The sequence below is a fragment of the Mesoplodon mirus genome (genome assembly GCF_964341445.2).
Source record: "Mesoplodon mirus genome assembly, chromosome: 8".
NCBI lineage: Eukaryota > Metazoa > Chordata > Mammalia > Artiodactyla > Ziphiidae > Mesoplodon > Mesoplodon mirus.
Window position 1 is genome coordinate 114455370 of NC_138984.1, and position 20939 is coordinate 114476308.

The 20939-nt window shown below is 43.1% G+C and overlaps 1 protein-coding gene across 2 annotated transcripts in view; it reads right to left on the reverse strand.

The window, feature by feature from the left end:
* PTPN4 (protein tyrosine phosphatase non-receptor type 4) overlaps nucleotides 1-17734 on the reverse strand; it is a 187671-nt gene extending 169937 nt beyond the window's left edge. For both annotated transcript variants that reach the window (XM_082631396.1, XM_082631395.1), the window contains exon 1: nucleotides 17405-17734. The gene's annotated coding sequence lies outside the window, so the exon portion shown is untranslated. The remainder of the gene's footprint in view (nucleotides 1-17404) is intronic.
* Nucleotides 17735-20939: the final 3205 nt, after the last annotated feature.

Sequence of the window (20939 nt, forward strand, 5' to 3'; positions counted from 1 at the left end):
AGGAAGGAAGGAAGGAAGAAATCTGGCCTCTAGAGTTTTTATCCTTCCTTTAAAAAGCAACTGTTTCACATAAGCAGAATTTTCTTTGTAACTGAACACAAACAATAGAGTTTATAGCATCTAACTGTAATGAAATGTTTCAAGCTATAATTTGAAACTCATTGACTATGAAATCAAATTAGTGGATCAAACACCTATGTTTTTTAACAAAATAGAATAGTGTAAAAGAGAAGCTATCAAGAGCATGATATAAACGATACCTCTTAATTGGGGTAAAGCGTAAACAGTGGGAAAGCTACTAACTTTACATCTCCTCATAATACCATCCAATCCTACTTATTGCCTCATGTTCTCATGGATACTTTTTTTGGTTGTAAAGAACTGATTATCAACCTTTCACAAATGAAGTTAGATTAAAAGAGAAGGCACTCTGCAAAGGGGCCAAGACTACAAAAATACAAACTATTAGTACACATGGGAATACTGCTTAATAGGTAAGACTGTGGGCTCAGAAATCAGACTGTTTTAAGGTTCAAATCCTTACTACCTTTATGACTTTGGATAGTTGCTAAGCCGCTCTGTGCCTCAGTGACCTCATCTATGAAATGAGTTGCTATGAGGTGAAATGAGATAATACATAAGAGACCTTTAGCACAGTACCTGACACTTAAAAGTATCTAATAACTGTTAGCCATATTATCATCATCATTACTGCCTCTAAATAGTCAAAACTGACTTTAGGAAAAAATTTGGAAATGCACATTATGCTTTTATTAAAATATTCTAGTTATACCAGAATTAAAACAGAGTATTATTAAAAGCCTCAGAAACCAGAGAAGTCTAAGAAACAACAGTAATCCAGTTAGATGGAAAACAATTCATCAGAGGAACAGCAACAGTTATAGGTGGAAAGATATCTGGGACCGTATTGAGGAGGAGTTTGCATTAATTTGGGCAAAAGTCGCCTAGTCCAGGGACCAGCAAACTACGGCCCACAGGCCAGACCTGCTCACTGTCTGTTTGGGGGTCATGAGTTAAGAATGGTTTTTACAGATGAACATTCTCAATTGATCTGATGAGAGGGGATGCTAACTTTGAACCCCACTTAAGGGAAATATTATCCCATAAAAAATGATTATATTCTTCTCATTACTAGACCAATACAACAAAATATTATATTCAATTACTATATTTTGATTTCATCAATAAAAATCTGTGAAATTTATAAAAAATAAAAGCCTCAAATGGAGTGTCTATACATGTTAGACAATTAATGTTCCTCTTTACTTTCCCCTAACCCTTCCCTTGTTCAAATTATCTACTGAATGTTCCATAATGTGCCAGACAGAGAAAAGCAACATGACTATATCAGCAAATCAAACAAGATAAAGGCTCCTGCCCTTATGGAGCTTCCATTCTAATGAGGAAAGGAAAAAAATGACATATATGTTATAAAGTAGTGAGCAGGGATGTGGGGCAGGGAGCAATTTTAGATAGATGGGGTATTCAGAGCAGGCATGACTGAGAAGTTCACTTTCTGGCAGACTTGAAAGGAAGTGAAAGAGTGAGCCGTATGGATGCTCGGCCTGGAGCCCGTGCCTAGAAAGGTGTTCAGGCAGAGGGAAGAACAGCACGAAGACGTGACATGGAGCACACCAAAGAGGCCAGCGTACCCTGAGAAGAGTGGATGAGGAAAGTGGTCAGAGATGGGGTCAGAGAGAGAGCAGGAGCCACGAGTCAGGTGGGCCTTGGTGGCCATGGTGAAAACCTTAGTTTTCACTCTAACACAGGACTTTGAGCAAAGGAACATAGTCACCTCCCTTACACTAGAAGTAGTGACACATGGGTGTTCGACTTGCAGCATTTCCTATCGAAATGCTACATACAAAAAGCTTAGAATATGGTACAAGCAAGCTACTGTGCTCACAGAAAAATGAGTTAATGTCTACAATATTATAAATTGGTAAGAAAAAAAAGTTAAGACTCTACCAGATAAATGAACAAAAAATTTACAGAATGTTTGCAAGAAGAAATGAAATCACTGATTTTTTTTAAAAAACCCAACTACATTATCACTAAAAAGACATTCAGAATAAAACAAAGTGCCATTTATCACCCATTGCTAAGGAAACTGGTGGTAGTAAAAATTGGGTCAGGTCTACAATCCTGTATCTGAAACCTCTGGTTTCAAAACACTTTCAGAAGTGTTTTTTTTGTTTTGTTTTGTGTTTTTTTTTTTATTTTTGGCTGTGTTGGGTCTTCATTGCTGGCTTTCTCTAGTTGCGGCGAGCGGGGGCTACTCTTCGTTGCGGTGCATGGGCTTCTCATTGCAGTGGCTTCTCGTTGCGGAGCACGGGCTCTAGGCGCGCAGGCTTCAGTAGCTGTGGCGCGCGGGCTCAGTATTTGTGGCTCGCGGGCTCTAGAGAGCAGGCCCAGTAGCTGTGGCGCACGGGCTTAGTTGTTCCGCGGCATGTGGGATCTTCCCAGACCAGGGCTGGAACCCGTGTCCCCTGCACTGGCAGGCGGATTCTTAACCACTGCGCCACCAGGGAAGCCCCTTCAGAAGTGTTTTGAACTTCAGAATATTTAAATTATAAAGAGGTGATACTGCACAGCTACCTTATATTAAGTAACATTCTTGGTTGGGTCTGTCTAGGTAACATCCTGTATTAACCATACTGCTATTTAAAACTTCTGTAGAGAACCTTAAGAATGTTCACTCTAAGTGGAATAAATAATGTATAAAGCCTCACATCAGTATATGCCAAGTTTGGCTGCCAAATTAATTACAAAAATTTTTGTTTTTCAGGGGCTTGGAGATCTCAGAATTTCATGTAAGGAACTGTTGACCTACACAATTCTTCTGTAAACAATTATGCTAACATAGACCAAAAACCATAAAAATAACCGGACGCAAGGTGGGTCACAAGATCAGAATCACCTGGGAGAACTTTTCCAAATCACAAAACCCTTTCCAGTGAAGATTCCCCATTTCCCTAGTAGCTTCTGTAGCCATAGTAACTGACTGTAGTATGGATCCAGCTGGAAATATAAATAAAGCAAGTGGAGTTGTAAAATTCCAATGTAAGTAAAACAATTCACAAATCCTTGGAGTTTGTAAAAATATTTTACTTCCATGCAATAAGAAATATCTTAAAAAGAAACAGACAAAAGGAACACCAACCTTACTTTAAAAACTGATTATTTCCCAAATTTTAATCTCCTTGGAAAACTCATTTATTCTATTCACTCAAAGTGTAGTCAATGTTAATTAGCACATACCATATGCAAGGCACTGTGCATACCAGGTAATAACCAGGAGTGAGGTTTGGAGAGGTAGATAGGGGCTGACCATGAGTTTAGATTTTACCTTACACACAGATGGAAAGGCAATAAAAAAAATTCTGAATAGGGACATAAAGTGATCAGATGTGCATGTCCGATGACTCTGGCTATAGTAGAGAGGAGGGTTAAAAAAGGGCAAACCCAATGGCAGAATGCACTCTAAGGAGACTACTGTAAAAGTCCAGACAAGACATGGTGACCTTTTAAAAACATCATCCCTCACAATTTCATAAGTTGTGTCCAAGCTTCATACTGCCAAGTGGTGACAGGGCTACAACAAGGTAACTGAGGGTAGAAAGGGAAACTCAACAGTGCTGATGAGAGGCGACTGGGACAGGCAGTGAGAAAATGATATCCAGAGCTTACAGTAGCAGGCAAGGCAGTGCCCCAGGCCAGCAGGGCCTTAGCTGTAGAGGGCAGACAAGCAGGTGGCATCCCAGCAGTCAGAAACACACAGTAGGGAAACATGTCTCTTTTCATGGCTCTTGATGAAAGGCACTCCAGCTGTAAGACTGGAGTTCAGGAATTCAAAAGTAGGAGACAGAAAATAGGACAGCAGCAGAAAAGACACAGATTCTGGACTCAAATTAACCTACTTTCAAAACCTAAATCTGATATTTTCTAGCTGTGAAGGTCTAGACAACGCAGCTTTTTGAGCCTCAGCTTCGTCATCTATAAAAAGGGGACAACACTACCTAGTCCACAGGGCTGGTGGGAGAACTAAATGCAATCGCATACATTAAAACATCCAGTACAGTTCAATGAATATTAGTTTTGTCCTTTTCTCTTTTTCTGATAAAAAGAGAAGCTACTGAGTTTTTCATCTGAGCTACTGAAATTAGGAAGTCTTTCCCTTGGCCACAAAGTCGGAAAGGCTTATCCAACTAGGCATTAGAGGACTTCAGGTAAAGAAAGTAAGGCAGGTCATTGATGAAAAATGTCTCATGGGAGCACTAGTTCATACAGAAGAGGTGAAAGTAAGTGAGTCACACAAGTAAAAAGGGCCTAAAAAACTAAAGTAGAGTAATAAAAGTTTAAATAATTAGGATCGGTTAGCCTACCCACACAACAGAATATGTCACTATATTTACATAAAAAAAGGAGGAAAAAAGTGGGGAGTTCTCTGTATATGGAAGTCAAAGGATCTCCAAGGTATATTTTAAATGAAAGAATTACTAAATAAAACATTAATATAGTATGCTACCTTCTACATAGAAAGGTAGGGGGAAACAATAATTTATATTTATATTTTGTTTCTGTTAGCATAAATACTGGTAAAATACACGAAAACAAAAGTGGTTACCTATAGAGAGCAGGGAAGGGAGGGACAGACAGAGTAGTACTAAGAAGTCTCAATATATGCTTTTTTATATTATTTTGAAATTTGAATGAAGTAGCCATACTTAACCATTGTCTCACAAAAAGGCAATATACACATTAAATTAATAATAAAACAAGATTAACAATGACTTCTGAATAACTCTGAAACTCACCATAAGATGGTAATCATTTGAAATGGGGGCAGGGAGCTAGCCCAGATGCCTACTGAAGTTCATTCAGGGCATTTCTTTGATATTAGGTGTTGCTACACAGTTTCTCTTACCCATCTTTCAAATAATCACTACAGTTTCTTTCTCTTAATCCCCCAAAAATGTTAAGGTGTATGTAGTCTTAAAAGATATTTTTTTGGGAATTTCCTGGCGGTCCAGTGGTTAGGACTTGGTGCTTTCACTGCAGGGGTCCGGGTTCGATCCCTGGTTGGGGAACTAAGATCCCGCAAGCCGCGAGGCGTGGCCAAAAAAAAAAAAACAAAAACAGTTTTCTTGATTCTGTTCCCTATTCCTCCATGACCTAACAGATCTTCCTTTTTCCCCTTATGACCAAATTTCTTAGCATTATCTAGCCTACGTTCACTGTATGTCTAGTTTCCTCTATGTACTTTCTTATCACACCCCCTACCGTAACTCTTCTGCTACAGTGAATCTCAAATTTTACTATACCTCAGAATAACTGTAGCAGCAGTAGCGTTAAGGCAGGTTTCCTGTGTGATCACCTCCGCATTCCTCACTCACCCTTTCAAAAAATCTATACAGTCTGAGATGAAACCTGCGGAATGGGTATTTTTTATTCAGCAGCTCATATGATTCTGATACAGGTGGCCTGCCTGAACACACCTAAAAACCAACTAGCTAAGGTCATAAGAACTTTCCATCCATCAAATTCAAAGCACTTTTGTTCTCATCTCTCTGCAGCATCTGACACCTTCTTGTAACTCCTTCCTCCATCACCTTCCCCCACACAACTGGACTCTCCTCTCTCTTCTGAGCCCTTATCCTTTAAATGATGCTGGTGGGGGCCCTGCCAGTGGCCCTCTTCCTAACTTTACACACAATTCATAAGCAGTAACAGTCACATCCACTGCTTCAACTACCATCTATACAACCCTAAATTCTGACACTCTGAATTCCCAACTATTTTCAGGAAGCCGGGGGCTATGCAGTCAGTACAGGGGGAAAAAAAGGTGCTTCAATGTCATGCACATCTAAATTCAAAATATCTGTTCTGCTATTTACTGGTAATACGTCCAAAGTCACACACTTTTCTGAATTTCAGCTTTGTTATCCTTTAAAACTGGGGATGGGGCTTCCCTGGTGGCGCAATGGCTGAGAATCCGCCTGCCAATGCAGGGGACACGGGTTCGCGCCCTGGTCTGGGAAGGTCCCACATGCCACGGAGCAACTAGGCCCGTGAGCCACAACTACTGAGCCTGCGCGTCTGGGGCCTGTGCTCCACAACAAGAGAGGCCGCGATAGTGAGAGGCCCGCGCACTGCGATGAAGAGTGGCCCCCACTTGCCACAACTAGAGAAAGCCCTCGCACAGAAACGAAGACCCAACACAGCCTCAAATAAATAAATAAATTTAGGGCCTCCCTGGTGGCGCAGTGGTTGAGAGTCCGCCTGCCGATGCAGGGGATACGGGTTCGTGCCCCGGTCTGGGAGGATCCCATATGCCGCGGAGCGGCTGGGCCCGTGAGCCATGGCCGCTGGGCCTGCGCATCCGGAGCCTGTGCTCCGCAACGGGAGAGGCCACAACAGTGAGAGGCCCGCATACCGCAAAAAAAAAGAAAAAATAAATAAATTAATTAATTAATTAAAAAAAAAAAAACTGGGGATAACACCTGTCTGACAAATTTTTGTTTGGATTAAATGAGGGAAATAAAAAGGTTAAATGAGAAGTTCCCTTCCCTTCCTAGCACAGAATTGACAGCATGCCCTGAGGACCCCATGCATGGGCCTCGAGGTGGCAGGCAGGAGACAACTAGCTTGGGGCAGGAAGACTAGCAGTTACAAGCGGACTGAGCAAGTAAGTAAATGTACTGAGGACAATGGGAGCCGAATCTCACTGCTGAAGATGGTACTTAGAAATATAGATATGGGAAGACTAGAAAGAAACCTGGAGTGTTAGACTGGAAATGGATGCATCAGTGCGAACTTTTAAAATATATACACAGTGAGATGAAGAAAGAGATTCAGATGTGTACATATATATACACATATTTCCTAGCTCTGTCTGACCTAAATGTAATGACACCCCAGCAGAAATGAGCACATTAAGCATCCAAACCTTGGTTTCTAAATACCACCTCCACTAAAAGAAATCAGGATTCCAATGGATGATTCCAGAGCTGGGACAGGAAAAGTACAAAATGAGTCTGGAACATCTTGATGTGCCAGAAAGTAAGGAAATACTCAAACGATGGGGATGTGTCAAAAAGATGGGATCCGGGCTTCCCTGGTGGCGCAGTGGTTAAGAGTCCGCCTGCCGATGCAGGGGACACAGGTTCGTGCCCCGGTCCGGGAAGATCCCACATGCCGCAGAGCGGCTGGGCCCGTGAGCCATGGCTGCTGAGCCTGCGCGTCCGGAGCCTGTGCTCCGCAATGGGAGAGGCCACAACAGTGAGAGGCCCGTGTACCGCAAAAAAAAAAAAAAAAAGAAGAAGAAAAAGATGGGAGCCACCTTGAAGGGGCTCCCACTAGCCAACCTAGGACAATTTAAGCATCAAAATAAAATATAAAATTATAGGGCCTCCCTGGTGGCGCAGTGGTTGAGAGTCCGCCTGCCGATGCAGGGGATACGGGTTCGTGCCCCGGTCTGGGAGGATCCCATATGCCGCGGAGCGGCTGGGCCCGTGAGCCATGGCCGCTGGGCCTGCGCATCCGGAGCCTGTGCTCCGCAACGGGGGAGGCCACAACAGTGAGAGGCCCGCATACCGCAAAAAAAAAATAAATAAATAAAAAATAAATAAATAAAATTATAATACCTAATAAAATCCACTGAATAGGAACAGGAATCCATGGGTCTATATTGATGTAAATAAAGAAAAAAATTCACTTATTTATTTACATCTATAAATGAATGAACAAATACATTAAAGAAAGAAAACTTTTCAGTAAGAAATCAATTAATAAATGCAGGTGGCAACCTTCATAGCAGTGGTTGATCCAGGCAGGAGTCATCAGTGGACCGAAAGGCCAGTGGGCAGAGGTCTGATGAGGAACAGGACGTTAACAAAATCTTGGAAATCTTCCCACAAAAGACTTACCAATTACAAGAGGAAAATGATGACTGTATAATAAAGAAACCCAGCAGAAATGAACTCAGTAAGGTGCTCAAGGCTAAACATGGCCAGTCGTGGTACAACACCGTAGGCTTCCCAGTGATACACTGCAAAGAGCACACCACTCCTATGGTATCCTTCGCAACAACGCATTCAGTCCACACGTGAGCAACTACTGAGTGGACCAAAGTTAAGGGACATCTCACAGAACAAGGAAAGTCAAGGCCATAGAAGACAGAGAAATATCAAGGAACTGTTCCAAACTAAAGAGACATAACAATTAAACACAGTGTGTGATCCTGAACTGGATCTTGGACCAAAAGGGAAAGGAAGACACTACCGGGAGAGTTGGAAAACTCTGAATGGCCTCTGGGTTGTTTTTAAATTTTTTTATTGAGGTACATTTGATTTACAATATCATGTAAGTTTCAGGTGTACAACACAGCGATTCAATTATATATGTGTGTGTATAATATATACTTTTAAAAAAATATTTATTTACTTTATTTACGGCTGTGTCGGGTCTTAGTTGTGGCACGTGGGATCTTTCGTTGCTGCGTGTGGGCTTCTCTCTAGCTGTGGTGCACAGGTTTCTCTCTAGTTGCGGTGTGTAGGCTCTCCAGTTGTGGCGTGCAGGCTCCTGAGCACATGGGCTCTGTAGTTGTGGCCCATGGGCTTAGTTGCCCCACCACATGTGGGATCTTCCTTCCCCAACCAGGGATCGAATCCACATCCCCTGCACTGGAAGGCGGATTCTTAACCACTGGACCACCAGGGAAGTCCCTGTATATTCTTTTTCACATTCTTTTCCCTTATAGGTTATTACATAATATTGAGTATAGTTCCCTGTGCTGTACAGTAGGTCCTTGTTGGTTATCTATTTTATACATAGTAGTGTGTATCTGTTAATCCCAAACTCCTGATTGATTCCTCCCGCTGCCCCCCTTTCCCCTTTGGTAACCCTAACCACATGTAAGTGATATCATATGATATTTGTCTTTCTCTGTCTAGCTTACTTCACTTATTATGATCATCTCTAGGTCCATCCATCTTGCTACAAATGGCATTATTTCATTCTTTTTTATGGTTGAGTAATATTCCATTGTGTATATATATATACCACATTTTCTTTATCCATTCATCAGTTGATGGACACTTAGGTGGCTTCCACGTCTTGGCTATTGTAAATAGTGCTGCAATGAACATTGGGGTGCATGTATCTTTTCGAATTATGGTTTTCTCCGGATATACACCCAGAAATGGGATTGCTGGATCTTATGGTAGCTCTTTAGTTTTTAAAGGAAACTCCATGCTGTTCTCCAGAGTGGCTGTACCAATGTACATTCCCACCAAGGGTGGGAATGTTCCACACCCTCTCCAGCATTTATTATTTGTAGACTTTTTGATGATGGCCATTCTGACTGGTGTAAGGTAATATTCACTGAAGTTTCGATTTGCATTTCTCTAATAATTAGCGATGTTGAGCATCTTTTCATGTGCCTTTTGGCCACCTGTATGTCTTCTTTGGAGAAATGTCTACTTAGGTCCTCTGCCCATTTTTTGATTGGGTTGGTTTTTGTTTTTGGTTTTTTTTGATATTGAGCTGTAGGCATCTGGGGTTTTGAAGGTAGTGTTGTATCAATGCTGGTTTCATGATTTGGGGGTTATGTAAGAGACTGCCCATGTTTTGGTAAAAGCACACTAGATTATTTAGGAATGATAGGCATCAGGTCTGCAACTTGCTCTGAAATGGTTCAGAAAAGTCTAATTAGATGAGAAATGGTGCATTCCTCTGAAATAGTTAGAAGTAGAGATGAAAATGAGAGACCAGAAATAAGATGATTAGGTAGTTTCACTGAAATCTGAGAATCCAATGACAAAAGAGGAAAAGGGTTGAAGACCACGTCAGCGTTCCTTCTTTGGGCCTCTGAAAGGGAAGGCCTCACTGCACCACTGCAGTGAGCCAAGCAAAGCACAGCAAGATGCTGCGGGCTTGTCTTCTGTATACACACAGTGCACGCAGTACGGTTTTAAAAACTGGTTGAAGTCATGTGTGGAAACAGGAGGGGGTGGGGGGAGGCTCATGGGAAATCCCTGTACCTTCCCCTGAATCTTGTTGTGAAACTAAAGGTGCTATAAAAAAGTAAAGCCTTATAAAAAAATATTTTTTAAGTTGCAAGAATAGTTCAAGGGAAAGGAAATTGGTTCAAGGGGATTCAGGAGCTCTTTGGGCTGTTCTTGCAACTTTCCTGTATGTTTGAAATTATTTCAAAATAAATTAATTTTTAAAATTCAACAAGCACTCATGACAACCTTGGTGCCTAGCAAAACGCCTGGTTCACTATGGGTACTCAACAAAAATTATTTGGTCTTCCCTTTCCAGTTGCTCAAAGAAGAAATCTTAGCATCATCATCAGCGTTCCTCCTCTTTCACTACATCCAAATGGACTCTCAGTTCTCGTGAAACTGCCTAGTCAGTTTTCAGTTCTAGGCCTACATGCTCATTTCTGGCTCTTATCATCTCTCACCTGGACAGCTGCAGGAGCATCCTAACTGATTTCTCTGCTCATTCTGACCTCATTTGTGCACCATCCTTGTATCTCTGCATCATCATCTAGAAGTCAGGAGTTATCTTCCCTCATTTAAATACCTGTAATTGCTCCCAAAGTAAACGCTGATTTCTCAACCGGCAGAAAAAATACTCCCGTAGGGGGCACTAAAAAGATAGGCAGGAGCACCAGGAAGGGATCTCAGATACACGCACAAGACAGTGAGGCGATTCCTGCAGGGGACGGGAGGGGAGAGGGAGGAAAGGGGAGGACTTCGACTGGACTTTCCTTATGTTTATTCTCAGGTTTGGTATTGGTTTTATTATTGATTATATATACTGAGAATGCCAGGGGGTGAGGGGGTACCATCAACTCTTCAAAACTAAGAGCCTCTAAAACCATGCTTTTCCCAATTTGGCACCAAAGAAAATAAGAATTTTTAGCACACTAGGACAAGTCAAAGAGATTATTCTAGGTCAAAAGAAACCACCCTGGGTGGGTCCAATATGCTCTGGTCACATACACTGACAGATCTCTTATTCTCTGGTACAATGGTAAGCCATTCACGGCACCCCAGTTGGGAAGCTCTATTCTAAAGGTCTTAATACGACCGCGCTCACAGCCCATACGAGGACCCTCACAAGGTTTTATCTCCCACCACAGTCAACACACATATACAAGCACACGGATTCACACACAAAATCAGACACCAACACGCATCTCACAGACAGACCATTTCTCTAAACACACTATGCATCCTTTCATACTTGTCTTTTTGCAATTGCTGTTCTCTGTACCCAGAGATCAATTCCAACTCATCCTTCAAGACGTCGCTCAAATGCCACTTCTCCTTTCCCCACATCTTATTACACTTGTCATTCTGAATTGTAACTGCTTGTTGACATATGTTACCTCCCTAGATTTTGAGCTCAAGGACAAGAATCATGTCTTATTTACCGGTATACCAGTGATCCCTATAACAGACATTCAAATGTCTGTTTAATTAACACACAAATCAATGTTCACTATATCATTCCCCAGTAAACCAAAATATTCAAAATACATTAACTAAAACAATGAAGTATAATTTTATAATAAAATTAGCATCTTTTCCTAAACAAGAATACCCACTGTTCTGTGAGAGACTTGGCACAGAAATATTCAAACCATTATCCTAGTCGTAGAGTTTTAGACTGAGGAAACAAACCTACAAACAAGCTGTAAGCACAAAGGTATTCACTGCAGATTATAACAGTGGAAACTTTAGGAACAACCAAAATATTTAACAAGAGGTAAATGACTAAATCACCTGATTGATAAATCACCTGGATATCTAAGCAATTGTTTAAATTATATTCATGATGATGGGAAAATAATACCAGTTGCCATTTACTGATCATCTCTTCTATTTAAAGAATAATACTGGGGGACTTCCCTAGTGGTCCAGTGGTTAAGACTCTGTGCTCCCAACGCAGGGGGCCCAGATTCGATCTCTGGCCGGGGAACTAAATCCCACATGCCTCAACTAAGAAGTCTGCATGCCACAGCTAAGAAACCTGCATGCCGCAACAAAGATCCTGTGTGCTGCAAATAAGACCGGACACAGCCAAAACAAATAATAAATATTTTTTTAAAAATGAAAAGATAAAGAATATACTGGATGCTTTATATATATTATCCTAATCCTCACAACAATTCAAGGGCAAGTATTATTATCCTAATTTCATAGACAAGAAAGTAAGCACAGAGGTTAAATAGTTCGTCCAAGGTTTTTGAGACCAGATTCCAACCCCAAGTCCGTCACCTCTTCCCTACATTGCTCTTCCTCTACAATACAATGTTTCCAATATATTAAACTCAAAAATTGTTATCTCTACCATACAACTTTATAAAAAAATACAACAGGACAATGGCCTGGAAGGAAACAAAAATATCTTTTAGAGTAGTGATTAAGGGTGAACGTTGTTACAGTATTTATAAGTTTTTAACTAGCAACTTTTTAAAAGCAGAACTGCTGAGCAATGGACTAAATTCGTAAGGCAATACAAAAGAAACAACCCCCATTTTTAATTTTTTTACATGTTCATTAAGGACACACAGTAGGTAACATATAAAAACTTAAAAAGCACAAACTCAACTAACTACATCTAAGCAATCATATATAAACACCAGGGTGCTTATTACCAGTATTCAAAAGCTGATCATTATGACTGGATTAAGCAGCATTCTTCCGGAAAAAAAGGTGAATTCTCTGTAAGACTTAAAGAAGAGGCATATGGATTGGAGATAGGAATGTTTAAACTGAAGAAACAAGGGCAGAGGGGGAAGAAAAAGAATGCTTTCTTCTTAAGTAAAAATGAGAAACAGGGTTAGTGAGATGATGTTGGTGGAAAACCTTTAAGGACAAGCAAACAAGTTTGGAATTAATTGATAAGCAACAGGGAACTGTAATATATTCTCAAATGGTAAGTGGCATGCTGAAAATAACATCTTTAAAGATTCAAACTTTGTTCCAAGGTAAAGTACTGCCTTTGGTTACACAATGTTTTCGCCAAACAACTGGGGGGGGGGGAATAATCCATTATCCTTTCTGTGTGCTTTATATCAACACAAACACTTTTCAAAAAGAGAAACTGACTAAACAAACAAAAGTCTTTATATAAGGAGTATAAGGAGAAGGGGGTCTTTCAGATATAATGCTTGCAAATATTAAACACTACTGTACATTTTAATAAGAATCGTAGAACTTTAGAGTAAGAAGGGATGCAGGGGATAATCCGTTAGTGATAACCTCTTCTTCATTTTCACAAGGGATTACGTTGAGGCTCATCAACTAAGTAACTTGCCTAATGTCATATACGAGCCAGCGGCAGATTCACTATCAAAACTCAGATTATCGGTAATTCCCTGGTGGTCCAGTGGTTAGGACTCTGCCCTTCTACTGCAGGGGGCACGGGTTCAATCCCTGGCAGGGGAACTAATATCTCACAAGCCGCATGGCGCAGCGTGGAAAGAAAGAAAGAAAAAAAAAAAAAACTTAAGATTTTCTAGGCAGCAAGATCTAAAGATCTAAAGTTGTGCTGTCCAATATTATAGCTACTAGTAGCATCTGGTTATTTCAATTTAAACTGATTAAAATTAAATACAATTTAAAATTCAGGTCCAGGGACTTCCTTGGTGGCGCAGTGGTTAAGAATCCGCCTGCCAATGCAGGGAACACGGGTTTGAGCCCTGGTCCAGGAAGATCCCACATACCGCAGAGCAACTACGCCGTGCGCCACAACTACTGAGCCTGCGCTCTACAGCCTGCAAGCCACAACTACTGAGCCTGCGCTCTAGAGCCCGCAAGCCACACTCCTGAGCCCGCATGCCACAGCTACTGAAGCCCGCGTGCCCTAGAGCCCACGCGCTGCAACTACTGAGCCCACGCACTCTAGGGCCCACGTGCCGCAACTACTGAACCCGTGTGCTGCAACTACTGAAGCCCACACGCCTAGAGCCCGTGCTCTGCAACAAGAGAAGCCACCGCAATGAGAAGTCCAAGCACCGCAACGAAGGGTAGCCCCCGCTCGATGCAACTAGAGAAAGCCCACGTGCAGCAATGAAGACCCAATGCAGCCTAAAAAAATAAACTAAAATAAAATTTTAAAAAATAAAATAAAGTAAAATTCAGGTCCTCAGGCACGACAGTCACATTTCCAGTGCTCCATGCCACACGTGGGTAATGGCTACCACATGTGACAATGCCAAATAAGAGTGCTGCCAGCACTGAAGAAAGTTTAACTGGACAGCACGATCTAATGAATAAGCTTCAGAGTCAGACAGACCGAGCTTGGATTCTACTGACCAGCAGTGGGATCCTAGACAAGTTCTTTAATTTCCCCTGGCCCCCATTTGGGGGAGGGGAGGGGGAGTAGGGGATTAATAACACTTACCTCACATAGTGTACTTGATGATTATGTGGGATAACATGAAAAGCCCCTTTACATTGTCTGGCACATAACAGACAATAAACACATCCCTCTAGATCCTTTTCTCTTCCTACTCCTCTATAAAACCTCCTTGTTAAAACATACAAGCACAATAACTCACCCAAATTAATATCTTCCCGGCAAGGTAATCCACAGTACCTACTTTTCATTCTGTTCCCACCAATTCCTTCAAATACGTGCACCTCTCTTCCAGAGTTTCTGCTCAGGAATAATGAAATGAAGAATGAACGTGGGGGAAACTGCCTCTAATGAAATGGAGGAGAATGTAATAATCTTCCCCTCTCGTTTCCCATCCTATTTTAAATATGATTGTACTGACTGACCATGCAAAGGAAAAGAAATAAATTGCACTGCTCCTAGGTACCATACTTCCACACCAGTAGAGGAGATCCTACAATACTTCACTATATTCCTTTTCACCATCTGGGCTACTAACTGAATATTAAATGAAGAAATAACACCTTCCTCCTACAGTACTTTTCTGGCAAACAATAAAAAGGATTTCCAGAATGCTAAACCAATCTTCAAGGCTTCACAGCTTAACGCAGTAAACTAATTTGACAAATCTAGACTACAGCATAAACTACTTCATAACATGCGTGTTATTACCCAGAAAGACAACAAAGTTCAACTCAGTTTGGAACCAGTGAATTTCTGCCAATACTAAATTTTATTTAGGAGCAACAATTCATGCTTAGCCACATTAAGTCACACAGACTTGCCATTTGTAGTGAGGTCACTAATTTTACATTCCTAATAACTAACAATTAAAGGACAGCTTTAAAACATTTGTCTTTAAACATCCACCAAACAAGATTTCTCCATATTTTTAAAGCTTCCTTGTTGTTTAAAACTGACCATATAAATTTGGGGGGTGGGGGAGGGGGAGGGAGAGGGGGGAGGGGGAGGGAGTCCTCTCAATAACAATTAATAACAGTGTCTCCTTGAAATTATCTGGCAATCTTACTTTGTTCCTTAAAGATAATTTACTCAAAAACATGACCACAGACGGCCCCCCTTAAAGAGCTCAGAATAAGTCATAAACAAATACTAAACAGATAACACTGCACACTGTACTGTCACACAAAAATACAAATTGATTATGTTTAGCAGACAAAACTCAAATACTTCAAGTATACAAATCAGAGTTTAAGAAGTCTACGAGGGTCACATAAGTTAAAAAAAAAAGAAGCATTTAAAAAGTTTTTATTACTATCCCACATGAAGTACTTTATACATTAAAGTTAGGCTTCTATACCTGAACTGATGAAATCTAATTGTGAGAGTCTATAATTTTTTAAAAGTACTTCTATAATAATGAAATGTACATTGGTCACAGTAGAACAGTTCAAATGAATTTTCCTGAGGCTGCATCCTAAGTACATCTGACCCAGAAAGTATTTTTAGCAAGTGTGTTCAATCAATGCTGGTTTTATGCCTAGCCTAAATTAGAAATTGGGTGTCACAAATTTAAAGTAACAAAGTTATTAGGGACATTTTTAAAGATATTCAATTAGAAGGTAAGAAAAAAAAGCCACAAGGTTTAAACAATTCAATACCCAGAGCCTAAAATCTAAGCAGGTTAGAGGCAATAAGAAAGCCACAACCTCATCCCTTGCTACTTTGGAGGAACCTGTGATTTTTCTAACTTAAACTTTAACCTACTCAATTAATATTAATAAAACTACAATAGAGTGATGGCTCCTTGTGTTTTCAAAATCTCTTGCCAAATGTCTGAAACAGATTAGCTAAATCACAAATATTCCCATATACAAAAAATAGACCATGTTTCTCTTCTTATTAACCAGTCAAGATCATGATATTGTGGGACCATGCACATGTTTCAATGAAAAACGGTGACAGAGATATGTATGCCATAAAAAAACAGAGACATAAAAATGGCTTTTGTGGTAACTGGAGCATAAATTTATTCTGACAAAAAATGGTGGGACCCACAAAATGATCGCACTCTTTTGTTATGAGTTAGTAATGAAGCTCTGTACAGAAAACAAACTTTTGCTTACAAAAAGCCTTTTTAAAAAAATCTGTAGATCGAATTTCTCAAATTCAAGATTTAACTCATAGAATATTTAGCTCTATTCCATTAAGCACCTTTTGGGATCTGAATAATCATTTATTTTAAGGTCATCTCCTCCCCCCCTTAAAAAAATGAGAAGTATATAAATCCGGATAAAAAATGCCCTGGCTTTCCTGTTCCACAGTCTTCTTTTTACACAAACCATCCTATACAAGACGGATACTTTGGCTTTTTGGTTTTTTTTTCTTCTCCATAAACACGGCTTAAACTGTCCTGTTTCAACTGGGCCCGAGATCCGGTCACATCAACCTAATATTACTCCAATCTCTGACTCTAAAAGCAGTTGGCATATTGCAGACGTACCGGTTGTCCTAGAAAAGGAGCTTGAAAATCCTACACATCGCCCTGGTCCACCGTGGTTCGCTGTCTAACGCCTCGCAGGCATAAAGTCTCCCTTTCTAAGTTCCCCAGAACCGTCGTACACGCACGCGTGCCACTGTAAACCGCTTCATCTTAAGGCAACCATGGGACACGCATCCGCACGTCCTCAACTTTTCCTTCTGGCTCAACTGCAGAGCCAATTAAAAAAAAAAAAAAAAAAAGAATCCTACCAGCAATGGAAAACTCAGAAGACTCTAAAACCTCACCTCGAGTTTAGGGGCCGTGGAACATTCCATCCCCTCTCCCCCGGCTGCCCCACAACAGAGACTGCAACCAAAACCCGCAGGAGGTCGGAGAGCAGAGGCCCCGCGAAGAAAGGGAGGGGGCAAAAAGCATCATCTTCCCCTGAGATCCGGCCGCAGGTACCAGCCTCGCGCGCCACGCAGGGCCGGCCGCCGGCGGGGACCCAGAGCCTCTTACCTTCGTGCCCCAGCCGCGTCCTCCCGGCTGCAGAAGAAAAGCCTGGAGGCCCGGCCGCGCCGCCCCCGGGGCTCCCTCAGCGCCCGCCCAGCAGCCGGCGCCGCAGCGGCCGCGCCACGGCCCCGAGCCGCCGGCACCACCTCATACTGCGGGGCTGCCGCGCGCTCCCGCACCTCCCTGCGGGGACGAGCTAATCCAGCCCCGCAGCGGGGCCGCGGGGGAGGCGGCCCGGGGACCCCGGCGTCCTGAGAGAACAATGTGGAGCCGCGAGGAGGAGGAGCGGAACAGCGCGGCGCGAGCGGGAGGGAGGCAATCCCGGGCAGCGTTTGTGTGTGAGCGTGCAACGGGCGCTCGGCCCCTCCCTCCTCCTCCTCCTCCTCCTCCCCCTCCTCCTCCTCCTCCTCCGTCCCCTCCTCCCTCAAGCACACCTCGTCTCCCAGGCCACAGCATAGCAACCGAACATGGCGGCTGCGCAGACGCCGCCAGTCAGCGGCCGGGAGCAGCGGCGGCGGCCACGGGAGGCGATCTCGCGAGAGGCGAGGCCAAGCCCCCACCCACCGGCGCGGGCTGGAAGCGGCCGCACAAGCCGGAGCGCGGGGGACGCGCAGGTGCGAGGGAGGCGGGACCTGGGTAGGTGGGAGGGGCTGGAGGAGGGGGCGGGGCGCCGTGGCTCCACCCTGTGGCCCCGCGGCGGTTGGTCATTGAAACTGCGAACCCCCCCGCCCCACCCCCGCTGGACCGACTGACCTGAGGGACCCCTACGAGGGGCAAAAACCCAAGTTTAAAGAGGAAAAACAGACCTCTTGGCCCCAGGTGGTCCGCACTTCAATGCTGAAAGAGGATACAGGTTTAGGATGCAGTTTTGAATCATTTCCTCTCCTAAATATAGACCCTGAAACAAAGAACAGAGTTCATCTAAAACAAACGTTTGGTTGCCTCTGTGTGCCAGGAACGGTGTGCTTTTAAAGGTGGAATTCATTCATTCTAACCACGCATATGAACTGGGTGTTAACCAGCCGGGGTTTTTAGCCAGGTGCATTCTAAAATCTTATTGATGGTACGAATGTATTGGCGGTGAGACAGATGCCTGCGGGCTGGGTGGTAGCTGAAATGATGCCAGGGGGAATTTGGGGGCGGTCACATTTCCTTTCCAAACTCATTCTTGTCAGAGTCCTTTCCTGTCTGCCACCTTCTTGCTCTTCCTCGCTCTTAGCTTCAGCACCTCACCAGGGCCGGCCTTCTTAAAACGTCCTTTCAAAAATCACTTTCCCTCCAAGCCGACAAAAGGCCTGTTCACTGATCAGGGGTGGTTTTTGCAAGATGAAGCCTTGCAAATTTGTACAAATGTGTGAAAGACGGCATTTTCTATTGAGCCTCTTCTCCCTCGCACCCCGGCTCAGTTTTTCCATTTTAGGAAGACAGCCTGTCAGTACGTATTGGTCTGCTTTACCTCTTCAAATGACTTTCCTTCCAGGGCTTAGTTCCAGCCCGTGCTCACCCGTCCTCCCCAGACAGCCTTTCCTGCCTCTACTTCTCCATTTTCTGTGCCTTTGTTCATGCTCTTCCCTCTACCGAAATGCTCTTCCCTTCATCTCCACCTGTCAACAGTCAAGTCATCCGCCAACCGCAGATCACAGAGGACTGCCACCGGAAGTAAGAATTTCTTCCTCCTCTGACTTCTAGGTTTATACCTCCCTTTTTCTTATCACAGTGTACATTTTATTATAGGATCCTGGGCTTCCCTGGTGGCGCAGTGGTTAAGAATCCACCTGTCAATGCAGGGGACACGGGTTCGAGCCCTGGTCCGGGAAGATCCCACATGCCGCAGAGCAACGAAGCCCGTGTGCCACAACTACTGAGCCTGCGCTCTAAAGCCTGCGAGCCACAATTACTGAAGCCTGTGAGCCTAGAGCCCGAGCTCCGCAACAAGAGAAGCCACCGCAATGAGAAGCCGCGCGCCACAAAGAAGAGTAGCCCCCGCTCGCCGCAACTAGAGAAAGCCCACGTGCAGCAACGAAGACCCAACACAGCCAGAAACAATGAATAAAATAAAATAAATAGGGGCTTCCCTGGTGGCGCAGTGGTTGAGAGTTCGCCTGCCGATGCAGGGGACACGGGTTCGTGCCCTGGTCCGGGAAGATCCCACATGCCGCGGAGCGGCTGGGCCCGTGAGCCATGGCCGCTGAGCCTGCGCGTCCGGAGCCTGTGCTCCGCAACGGGAGAGGCCACAACAATGAGAAGCCCGCGTACCGAAAAAAGAAAAAAAGAAAAAGAAAAAATAAAATAAATATAGGATCCTCATCCCCATGTGGGTCTTATCGCCACTGTCCATGGGGAGCTGCTGGAGGTGAGGACCCTGTCTTGGCCGTCGTTGTGTCCCTCTTATGCCTGATGACAGTGACATTGCCTGGTGTCCAAAAAGTTTGTTGACAGAATGCAACGCTTAAGTCTTTCATCGGTAGGATTTCGAGAAGGTGCTTGAGACAGAGCAGGCTCTTACTCGGCTTCAAACCTGGGAAACTGCTGTGTCTCTGAGCGATCACGTCTGGCCTGAATCTGTCTTTGTGGATGCCCTGTGGAGCCTTGTAACTAGTCCCCCACCTAACCTTTCTATCTCCAGACCTTCTCCTTCAGCTCCTTCTTCCTACCCTCATCCGTAAACCACAGTGACCTTTCACACAAATAGAAATCTCACTTATAATATAAATACAGCTGGAGTCTCAACCTTGGAGGGACAGGAGGGGGATACCCTTTGCTTTGGGAAACGGCACAGGATGAATCCTTGAAGGTAACTGGATGGAAGCCTCCTATCTGTCTACTATTCTTTAGGAAAACTGTGAAGTCACTTTTTAAAAAGTGAGATGTAACGGACATACTCTAGTGCTTTTTAGTAGATTTGCAAAGTTGTGCAGCCATCACTGCTACCTAATTGCAGAACACTTTCATGATCCCAAAATGAAACCCCATACGCATTCGCAGTCACTCCCCAGTCCCACCTCCCCCAGCCACCGATGACCATAAATCTACTTTCTGTCTCTAGGGATTCGCCTACTTTGGACATTTCACATAAATGGAATCATACATTCTGCAAATTCTCTCTGAAAATGAGTACATTTTTGCTTTTATTTAAATTATAACCTTTAAAAAATTAATAGATGCCTATTCTGGATCATTTTGATGACCACCTTGTCACCAAACACTGCCACTTGATTTTGTATTTGGCACCAAGAACTATAATTTTAACCTTCTTGGGCTAATGAGAAAAAAAATAGAATACTCCTTGTAGAGATGACAGCCTTCCAGCTAGATGAAGGTCAAGCGTCCTCATGGCACACTGTGCAAAAGTTTCACAGAAATTCAAATACAGAATATTGGGATAATTAAGTCAATTATAAGCTCGCCTTAAAAAGCCCGTACCAGTGGGGGGGAGGGATAAATTGGGAGGTGGGCTTAACATATACACATGACTATATATAAAATAGATAAACAACAAGGACCTACTGTAAGGCCCAAGTAGGCACTATAGCGTAAGGCA